Source organism: Microtus oregoni, unplaced genomic scaffold (genome assembly GCF_018167655.1).
Source record: "Microtus oregoni isolate MIOR12 unplaced genomic scaffold, Mior012 000077F_ref0000221, whole genome shotgun sequence".
In the NCBI taxonomy this organism is placed as follows: domain Eukaryota; kingdom Metazoa; phylum Chordata; class Mammalia; order Rodentia; family Cricetidae; genus Microtus; species Microtus oregoni.
Window position 1 is genome coordinate 4,604,823 of NW_024544029.1, and position 11,191 is coordinate 4,616,013.

Here is an 11,191-nt window from a genome sequence, read left to right on the forward strand (position 1 = left end):
TAAAAAAAAAAGATTGTCACAAGTGAAGTAATAAGAGTGGCGGGGCTGCGTTCCCAGCACCCCGGCCGCCTGCTCGGCTAGCTTATGCCCCGAAATAACAACACACAAACTGTATTCATTTAATCACTGCTTGGCCCTTTAGCCCTAGCCCTTACTGGCTAATTCTCACATCCCGATCAACCCATCTCTAATAATCTGTGAGAACCGGTCTTACCGGGAAGATTCTAGCCTAGTCCATCCTGGGTCGGAGCTTCATGCCGGGAGCAGGGCATGGCGTCTCTCTCAGGCTTCTGCTCCTGAGAGGAAAGCTGTCGAGACTGAGCTCACTTCCTCTTCCTCCCAGCGTCCTGTTCTGCCTACTCCTCCCACCTATCCTCTAACCAATAAAATGGGCCAGGGCAGTGCCTTTATTAGCCAATGACCTTCCTCCATCATTTCCCCTTTTTCGGTTTAAACAAAAAAAAAAAGGCTTTAACTTTAACATAGCAAAATTACATATAACAAAACAGTTATCAAGTAAAAGTTACAATAATCTTTATCATAACTAAGGAAAACTATAACTATAACTAACTATTCTTAACTCCATCAAAGACTCCAGAAAGATATAATATTACCTAAATAAACAAGAACTAAGAAACTTCAAACTCTAGAAATGACAAAGACATCTCGCTGCCTGGACAGTCACCCAAAGTTCTTTTGTACCGTTGGGGCATCCATCTTCAGCCTTCAGGCCCATGGTATCCAGCAGACATTTCCATAAAGCAGGAAAATTCAAAGTCAGTTCAGTCACTATCTGTTGTGTCCTGCAGAATGTCTCGCAGACTCTTTCAAAATGAATCAGGAACCCCGAAAGATCATCTCACCTTAGGCAAGTTCAGTAGTCCTCTCTCTGCGGGTTCTCTGTGTCCAGTTTATGCAATAGTCCAGGCAAGAGCAGTTTCTTGCCCAAATGGCTATCAAACTCCATAACGAGCCTCTTCGATGCCCATCTTCCTCTTGAAGTAGATTGGTGCTGCCAGGAGCAGAGTGTCTCATTGTCATGAAAAGTCCTCAGTTATTAAAACATTAAATGTCCTATTCTGTAATCTTTGAAAGACATGAAGAATGTCTATCTAACTGAAATACATCTCTATATATCTAGAAAATCTAACTAACATGACTACAAGCTTTACTATTATCGATGATTATCCATTAACAACCTATATTTCTTAATTATACAGTACATATTTAAATGAACTACACAATCACAATACCTTAATCAAAATCAGAAACACTTATACATATAACAAAATTGACCTTAAATCTCTATCAATAAAGCAAAATCTATACTAATGCAAATTATTCATATCTATATCATATCCCCCTTTAAATGTAAAAGAACGTTTATAAACCATATTTGGGAACATGGGCGCAGTTTTTTCTCTCCAAACTGCTTCCTGCTGAATGGGGGCGTCGTTAATTAGGTCTTTCATGGTATAACCTGTGTGCTAGTTTCATCTCAGTTGGCAGTTGAGCGAAGCAATTTTCTGAAGGTGTTCACTGCAACCCTTCAGGAGGGCGTGGTCCATCATACCAAATCGGAGTAGAAGAAATGAACAGCGTCTCATCCTCTGTGAAAACAAAATAAGAAACTCCTTTCCAAAGTATCATGTCCTTAGATCCAAATTTCAAATTTAAGGCATTTTCAAAGTATCTATGTTGGATTAGTTCAGCAGCATTTATAAACAAATATCTTTTAGCAGTTGTTTGTCCTTCCTCAGCATTCAAACAATTCAAAGAGAGCATAATAGCATACAGTATCAAAATTCTCTGTGTATTTTCCATCTTTGTGCAGCTGTGTTTTAACCTCTATTTTGTTTATTTTTACTTTTAACTCTTTGCTTTTTGAGGCAGGTTCTCTGTATCTTTGACCTGAAGTAACTCTGTAGACCAGGCTGTCTTTGAACTCTCAGAGATCTGCCTGTCTCTGCCTCCCAGGCATTCGGGATTAAAAGTGTATACTACTACACCTTGAACTCACAGAGATCTGTTTGTCTCTGCCTTCTAGGCACTGGGATTAAAGGCGTGTGCTACCACACACAACAACTCTCTTCCTTTTTTTATGTTTTTTACTTTAAGAACTTCAACTTTTAGTCTGCATATATTTTTAACACACAGTAAACCATTTAGAAATTTTCTTTGTCTTTGAATCTCTCTTTACTGTATATCTCTCTTTTTCTGACCACACGAGTCTTTAATTTACCAAGCAATATGGGTAGGATTAAAGGCGTGGCTTTGCCGGCTGGATCCAGCCCATTCCTTAGCTTTCCAGCCTCCTGGCTGAGGTACTGGCTGTAGCCATGTTTACTGTGACAACTCTATGGCATTTCAAGGTCCCTGCCAGCAAGCGAGCTTCAGCAGCCTGTGCTTGCAAACCGCATGAACCGCCTGCGTAAAAGAGTCAGAGTTTGCCCTGGCAGGACAGCCCAGAAAGCTGGCATTTTTAAACGGCGCAGCTTTTTTCCTGCTACGGCTGAAAATCGAAAAGCATGCGTTCAGCTTTTTGTCAACACCATTTAAGTGTTTCGTGGCAGGACCTCTTAATGAGCTGCAGGCTTTGCAGCTAAAGCTGAGTCAGGAAGCCTCTCTTAGATGAGGCCCTTGCTTGCCTCTAGCAAGCAGAGTAGAACCGAGAAATTGCTGCTACCAAGAAACCAGGCACAATGCTTTCATTTTGTTCTAGAATTACTTCCCAAGCTGTCTCAGGCTTTATGTGGAAGCAGTTGTCCACGTGGGCGCCATATGAAGTAATAAGAGTGGCGGGGCTGCGTTCCCAGCACCCCGGCCGCCTGCTCGGCTAGCTTATGCCCCGAAATAACAACACACAAACTGTATTCATTTAATCACTGCTTGGCCCTTTAGCCCTAGCCCTTACTGGCTAATTCTCACATCCCGATCAACCCATCTCTAATAATCTGTGAGAACCGGTCTTACCGGGAAGATTCTAGCCTAGTCCATCCTGGGTCGGAGCTTCATGCCGGGAGCGGGGCATGGCGTCTCTCTCAGGCTTCTGCTCCTGAGAGGAAAGCTGTCGAAACTGAGCTCACTTCCTCTTCCTCCCAGCGTCCTGTTCTGCCTACTCCTCCCACCTATCCTCTAACCAATAAAATGGGCCAGGGCAGTGCCTTTATTAGCCAATGACCTTCCTCCATCACACAAGGCCTTCTGCTCACCCTGCATTCTGAGTTCCTGAAATAGCCATGACGGGGGAAAAAAGCCAAAAGACACACAAAATGGCTCGAAAGAAAGATAAAAGTCTTCACAGGGCCACAGGGGAAGAGAGATTTAGTGAGCACCACGGATAGTGTTGAGCTTCGGCCTGCTGGGTTCTAAGTTTAAGCAAGTAAACGTGACTCTGCCTGAGCTCAGCCCCTCCGGTTAACAGACACGAAAGCGATGCACCTGCGGCAAGGACAGGCTCCGGGACCAAGCCAGCAGAGAGAAGTTGAGAGTGAGGTCATTTAAAAAACTGCTGGGTGACACTGTGACAGGAACAGGTGGAGGGAGGCACAGAGGACGACGGCTTCAGGATCTCTCCACCAGGAACCGACCTGCCACACTTCTGGGTCCTCGACTAGCTCTGAAGGAGTCCCCGTCTCATCTTCACCACATTCCTAAACCGCCAATGTACGGCACGGTACCAGACTCTAGGGAGACAGAAAAGGCCACCACAAAACTGCCAAAGAGATGCTGGAACAAAAAAGGAAAGAGGGAAGGAAGGAAGGAAGGAAGGAAGGAAGGAAGGAAGGAGAAGAGAGAGGGGAAAGAGAGAGAGCTGGAAGGAGGGAAGAGGAGGAAAAGAGGGAGGGAAGAAGAGGATCTAAGTAATCTCTGTGATCCCACGTATGTGAAGTACATGACAATGAGCCCTCCTTCTAAACCAGTATGTAGCTCGGTAGCTATCACTTGCCTGATATGCACGGGGTTTAAATTGAATTTTCAGCATGGGGTGGGCCGAGCAAACTTCAGAAAGTGGCTGGGGCAGGTGTGGTGGTACAGGCCTGTAAGCCCAGCTCTTGAGAAGCAGGCGTATCACAGGTCCAAAGTCAGAAAACTTGGCCAACCAGGGCTCTACAGAAAGACTTTGACTTTAAAAACAAACAGGTGATTGGAGAGATGGCTCAGCAGTTAAGGGAATTGTTTGCTCTTCTGGAAGACCTGGCTTTAGTTCCCAGCACCCGCAAGACGCTAATAGTTAACTCCAGTTCCAGGGCATCCACTGCCCTCTTCTGGCCTCCTCCGGCACTGCATGCACATGGTACAGAGACAAATTCAGATGAAACATCCATACACATAAAATAAAGTCTTTTTAAAACGACAGATAAATATAGGAAGGAGAAGGAAGGAATGGAGGAAGAAAGGGAGGAAGGAAGGAAGGAAGGAAAGAAGGAAGGAAGGAAGGAAGGAAGGAAGGACTTTAACAGCCTAGTGAAATGGCTTGGAGTGTGAAAACACTTACTGCTCTTGCCAAGGACCGGGGTTGATTCCTAACAACCACATCTGGTGGCTTATAACTCCAGTTCCAGGAGGTCCAATGCCCTTTTCTGGTCTCTGAGGGCCCTGCAGCTGTAGTTACCCGTATAAGACCAACAAGGTCAAGTAGAAATTCCCACAGGGGTCAGGTAGGGGTTCCAAGAGCCCCACCTTAGATGAAGAGCCACCGCCGCTAGTGAGAAAGGCCTTTTGGCTCCGCAATGTGGCTGTTGGTAAGCTGCCCATGCTCATGGGCCATCCTTCTCCATGGGCATTCAGCAGCACCAACTGGACTCAGGCAGTAATAAAAACGTTTTTAAGTACGGGACATGAAGTTGGGTGAAATACAAGGGAGTGGGAGGGCAGGGTGGGAGGTAGATAGCATCAAAATACATTGTGTTCCTATATGAAACTCTCAAAAAATAAAATTTGAAAAGGTATTCTGAACCAATTTAACCAGTGAAAGTAGATAGAGGATAAAAAATAAGAACACTATGAACAACAGCTACCCAGTAGTCACCCTCCACTCCACCCCACCCCCAGTCAACAGCACAAGATGCCTGTACAGAGGTCTCCGCGACACCGCAGCAGATACCATAGCTGAAGGAGATGAGGCTCATGTAGGCGAATGTGTTTAAGAAGTGAGTCCAGGACTCAAAGGACAGCTTTGAGCTTCCAAGCCCCTGTTCATTGCGGTAGAATATTATTTTAAAGTGTGTGACTTCTGTTTATGCTGTGGAACACTTGTTTAATGATGTAAAGATGGGTTGCTTTTGTCTATGTTCATTTGTTTAGCTCTGTGAAGCTGTGTTACTTTGCCTGTCTAAAACACCTGATGGTCTAATAGAGCTGAACAGCCAATAGTGAGGCAGGAGAAAGGATAGATGGGGCTAGCAGGTAGAGAGAATAAATAGGAGGATAAATCAGGGAGAAGAAGGAGCAAGAGAGAACAAAAGGAAGAAGACGTCAGGGGCCAGCCACCCAGCCAGCCACGGAGTAAGAGAAGTAAGAAATAGGGAGGTAAGAAAGGAGAAAGACCAGAAGCAAAAGGTAGTAGGGATAATTTAAGTTAAAGAAAGCTGGCAAGAAACAGGCCAAGCTAAGGCTGGGCTTTTATAAGTAGTAATACTCTGTGCGGATTTATTTTGGGGCTGGGGGCTGGGCCCCCCAAAAGAGCCAAAGAGTAAAAACAACCAACAACAGATCTTTTTATAGTGTTGTTGTCCATGGCCAAGTGTTGTAATAGGAGCGGCGGGGCTGCATCCCTGGCACCCGGCCGCCCGCATGGCTAGCTTATGCCCCGAAATAATTACACAGAAACTGTATTCTTTTAAACACTGCTTGGCCCATTAGTTTTAACCTCTTATTGGCTAGCTCTTACATATTGATCTAACCCATTTCTAATATTCTGTGTAGCACCACGAGCTGGCTTACCAGGAAAGATTCTAACCTGTGTCTGTCTGGAGTGGGAGAATCATGGCGACTGCCTGACTCGGCTTCTTTCTCCCAGCATTCTGTTCTGTTTACTCCGCCTACATAATTTTCTGTCCTATCAGGCCAAGCAGTTATCTTTATTAGTTAACCAATGAAAGCAACAGTTAAGATACAAGACCCACCTCCATCAGTCAAGTAAAAAAGAAAGGAGCCAGCAAGAAGGCTCAGGTGGTTAAAGTCACCTCCTCCAAGGCTGGAGCCCTGAGTTTGAGCCTCAGAACCCATGCTGTGGAAGGAGAAAATCTGTTCTCACAGGTTCTTCTTTGACCTCCACAGATTCACTATGGTAAACACACACTCACACATCACACACACTACAAACCACGTATACACACACACACCATACACACCACATACTACATACACCACACAGACACACACACACCATACACACTGGCATGTATATAATACACATACCATACACTCTCATACACATATCACTTACACACATAACATATATATTCACAGACACAACACACAACACATACATTCGCACACACATAACACACACATGTGTGAGTACATACACCTGAACACACACATGCAAACACATAAACCACACACATAAGAATTAAATCCCGGGGCTAAAGAGATGGCCCAGAGGTTAAGAGCACTGACTATTCTTCCAGAGGATCCTGGTTCAATTCCCAGCACCCATGTGCAGCTCACAACTGTCTGTAACCCCAGTTCCAGGGGATCTGACATCCTCACACAGACAGACAGACAGACATGCAGGCAAAATACCAGTGCACAATAAATAAATAAATAAATCCCAACTAAACAGTTAATACTTCAGGGCATCCAGCATTGTCAATTCTTCAGAGCTGGTCAATATTTTGATCTTATAATCATCAATTTTCCATAAGTATGCAGTACACAATGGAAGGAGTTTGGGCTCATTTCAGAAGTTGTTGAAAGTTCTGTCTTATGTGAAGCCAAAGTTCATTGCAAAGATCACTTTTTTTCAATTTTTTTATTGATATTTATTGAGCTCTACATTTTTCTCTGCTCCCCTCCCTGCCTCTCCCCTCCCTCCTTTAACCCTTCCCCAAGGTCCCCATGCTCCCAATTTACTCAAGAGATCTAGTCTTTTTCTACTTTCTACTTCCCACGTAGATTAGTCTATGTAAGTCTCTCTTAGTGTCCGTGTTGTTGTCTAAGTTCTCTGGGATTATGGTTTATAGGCTGGCTTTCTTTGCTTTATGTTTAAAAACCACCTACGAGTGAGTACATGTGACATTGTCTTTCTGTGTCTGGGTTACCTCACTCAAAATAATGTTTTCTAGCTCCATCCATTTTTTTTTTAAATATTTCTTTTTTTCTTTATTTATACAATATTCTGTGTGTATGCTTGCAGGCCAGAAGAGGGCACCAGACTCCATTACAGATGGTTCTGAGCCCCCATGTGGTTACCGGGAATTGAACTCAGGACCTTTGGAAGAGCAGGCAATGCTCTTAACCTCTGAGCCATCTCTCCAGTCCCTAGCTCCATCCATTTTCCTGCAAAATTCAAGCTGTCATTATTTTTTTCTGCTGTGTAGTACTCCATTGTGTAAATGTACCACATTTTTCTAATCCATTCATTGATCAAGGGGCATTTAGGTTGTTTCCAGGTACTGGCTATGACAAACAAAGCTGCTATGAACATGGTTGAGCACATGTCCTTGTGTCACGATTGAGCATCCTTTGCAAACATCACTTATAAAAAAGCAAACATTTTAGCCCGGGAGGTGGTAGCACATGCCTTTAATCCCAGCAAACATTTTAGCCTGGGCAGTGGTGGTGCACACCTTTAATCCCAGCACGTGGGAGGCAGAGATGGGGGGTGGGACCTCTGAGCTCAAGGCCAGCCTAGTCCACGGAGTGAGTCTTAGCACAGCCACGGCTACACAGAGAAGCCCTGTGTCTTAGAGTTTCTTTTGCTATGAAGAGACCACAGCAACTCTTAGGAAGGAACCCACTTAATTGGGGTGTCTTACCTTTTCATAGGCTTAATCCACTATCATTGTGGTGTGACATGGTGGCATGCAGGCAAACATGGTGCTAGAGAAGAAACTAAGAGTCCTACATCTTGACCCACAAGAACAGGAAGTAGTCTGTCTCATTGGGTAAAGCTTGAGCAAAGGAGACCTCAAAGCCCACCCCCACCATGACACACTTCCTCCAACAAGGCCATACGTCCTAATAGTGTCACTCTCTTTGGGGGCCATTTTCTTTCAAATCACCCCACCCTGTCTTAAAAAAAAAAAAAACTTCTCCCTGAACTAAAACAATCTTTTAGTAATCTAGTTTTATATGTGTCTTAGTTTCTACTGAATTTAAATAATGTATATCTGAGATTCAAGTAGCACATTTTTCTTCCTTTTGAGAGACAGGAAAGAGGCCTGGATATAAACTCCTCAGATTCCATAACTATATGAATCAAAACCTTGCAATTAATTGCTTTGTTTTATTGTAAATATCATCTTTTTTGATGCTGTCTCCCTGGAGTAAATGTTGTAACTATAATTCTTGCTTGATACCTGTTTTGTTATATGTAATTTTACTATGTTAAAGTTAAAACCTCCCTTTTTATTTAAACAGAAAGGAGGAAATGGTGTGGGAGGTCCTTCTGTATGTGTGTTGCTTTTATTGGTTAATGAATAAAGAATCTGCCTTGGCCGGTGATAGGGCAAAGCAGAGCTAGGCAGAGAAAATTAAGCTGAATGCTGGGATAAAGAAGGCAGAGTAGGAGATGCCATGTAGCCTCTGCTTTCTGGGTGGTGGGATTACAACCCTGTGCCACCTCCGCTCAGCAAGTACAAAATGTTGGATGGTGGATGAGCACAGATATGAAAGGTGTCAGGCATAGCTGGGAATTGTTCCAGTGACATTTTTACTCACCTATCTATCCATCTATATTCTTGTAGATCTTCCCCCAGAGCCTAGAGTGTGCCAGGAAGCCCTCCACATTCCACTGGGCAGCACCTCCACATTCCACTGGGCAGAATGCTGACTTCTTTTACACATGGAGACACCAGGAACCTATGTTCCAGCAAATCCTGGTTCAATCTACACTTAAGTGATTGCAAGTGCCTCCGTCCCTCCAAACTCAATTACCCATCATGATTCCTCCACTAGACTGAGTAGGAAAACCTGAGCCAAAGCTCAGCAGACCACACAGGGACAGCCCCTTTGAGTACAATGCAATGAGAGCATAAGTCTTAGAAATCACACTTTTTTCTCCTACCAACTTCCTGCTCGACATTTCCCTTCTCTTTGCATTTTTCCCAGACCCAGAGCCACCTACCCCTTCTCCCCAAAGGCTTCATTCTTGGTACCGTTCTTGGTTTCACCTCCTTCCCTGAAGTTCACACTGATTGGACCAGTTTGGGTCATTGGCCTGGAGCAAGCAAGTTCTTCCTGGCATCGCTGCCAATGTTGTAGTCCACTCTGAGACACCCTTGTGCCTGGAGGGTTTACAGCATCCTGGGTGTGCCAGTCTTGGGTTCCACTAGCTGCAGAAATGGAGTCCATTCTGGCCGTCTTCTTCAGCTGCTTCCTTGCAACTTACAAGGCCAAAGACTTAATAAAACATGAACGAGCCCAAGAACTGGAGGTCTAGGGCATGGATGGCTTCCATGGCTAGAGTCTGGCTGGATGGGAGTATAAATCCCTCTCTGTGAGAGACACCCCGTCCCAACACTCTCTCTCTCTCAGGACTGCCACTCCCACCCAAGGCTCTCTGGTAATTCAGAGCTCCTCCCATGCTCCCGATTGCCCCTTCTGACCTCTAAGTCCCCACTGGCTTTCCTCTTTCTCTACCAGAGACTGTCCTATGCACGATGCATTTCATGTGATTCCCCTCCACACATACCAGACTTCTTTTTTTAATTATTTATTTATTTTATATGAATTGGTGTTTTGCTTGCATGTATGTCTGTGTGAGGGTGTTGGTCCCTGAAAACCGAAGTTACAGACAATTGTAAAGCTGCCATGTAGTTGCTGGGAATTGAACCCAGGTCTTCTGGAAGAACAGTCTGTGCTCTTTTTTTTAATATTTATTTATTATGTATACAATATTCTGTCTGCGTGTATACTTGAAGGCCAGATGAGGGCACGAGACCTCATTACAGATGGTTGTGAGCCACCATGTGGTTGCTGAGAATTGAACTCGAGACCTTTGGAAGAGCAGGCAATGCTCTTAACCACTTAGCCATCTCTTCAGCCCCACACACCGATTTCTTTCCCATCTGAATTTGGTGAGAATGAAGAAGGATGCTCAAGAGAGCCGGAAATGTTTCATGTCTTCTAAGCAGTGAGAGGAATGACCGAGAATCTCATCTCTTCCAGCACCCTTGTCATCGGCTCCCTTTGAAAGACCCTCCAAGAGTGTCTTTCCTCTGGGGAGACCCTTCCCAAGGAACAGCGAGACCACTTGTACGGATGCAAACAGCAAGAGGTTTATTCAGATACACAGGTACCTGGGGCGACAAAGTCTCTCAGAGGACTTGTGCACCTCCAGGTCGGGGTAATGGGTTTATATATGTTTTGGGGAGCAAAAAGCGCGGTACAGAAGCGAGAAGCATAGTTACAGGGTTTTCATTGGTCAGTTTGAATGTGGCCGAGTTCAGGTCGGGACAAGGTCCCTAGTCCCCGAGAATTCAGATATGGGCTGCCTTGGCTCTTATCTAGGGCAGACAGAGTGTCTTCTCCCCGCCTGGGGCAGACGACACCCAGCCATATTCTCGGTATTCCTCGTTCCTCCCCCGGCCCAGCCACAGGTGTCTCTATCTCGTTTTGGCAGCTTCTAAACTGCCCTTTGTTCAAACCCTGAATATTCAGTACAAGCCTTGTAAAATGGCGTTACCGGTGCTAAGTTGTTTAACAAGCTGGGCGGGGGGGGGGGGGGGTCTTTCATTCCCCCATTTCTCTTATGACTTTGAATGGAATCTTCCATTCAATTGTTTTAAGTGGATTCGGGAATCTCTAGGTCCCAGTCATTTGATCCTGCAGCTAACTGGCAAAAATCGGGTGTGAGAGTAGGCCACCAAGTGTTAAGTGCATGGTTGTCCTGAATTTCCCAAACAATCTCTCCACTTGGGGACAGGACTTGCCATTTTAAGGAGTATGTCTGGTGTGGGCTCCCCTCTAGGGTTGTCCCTACCAGTCTTAGCAGGGCCCAGAGAGTAATCAAGGGGCCCCA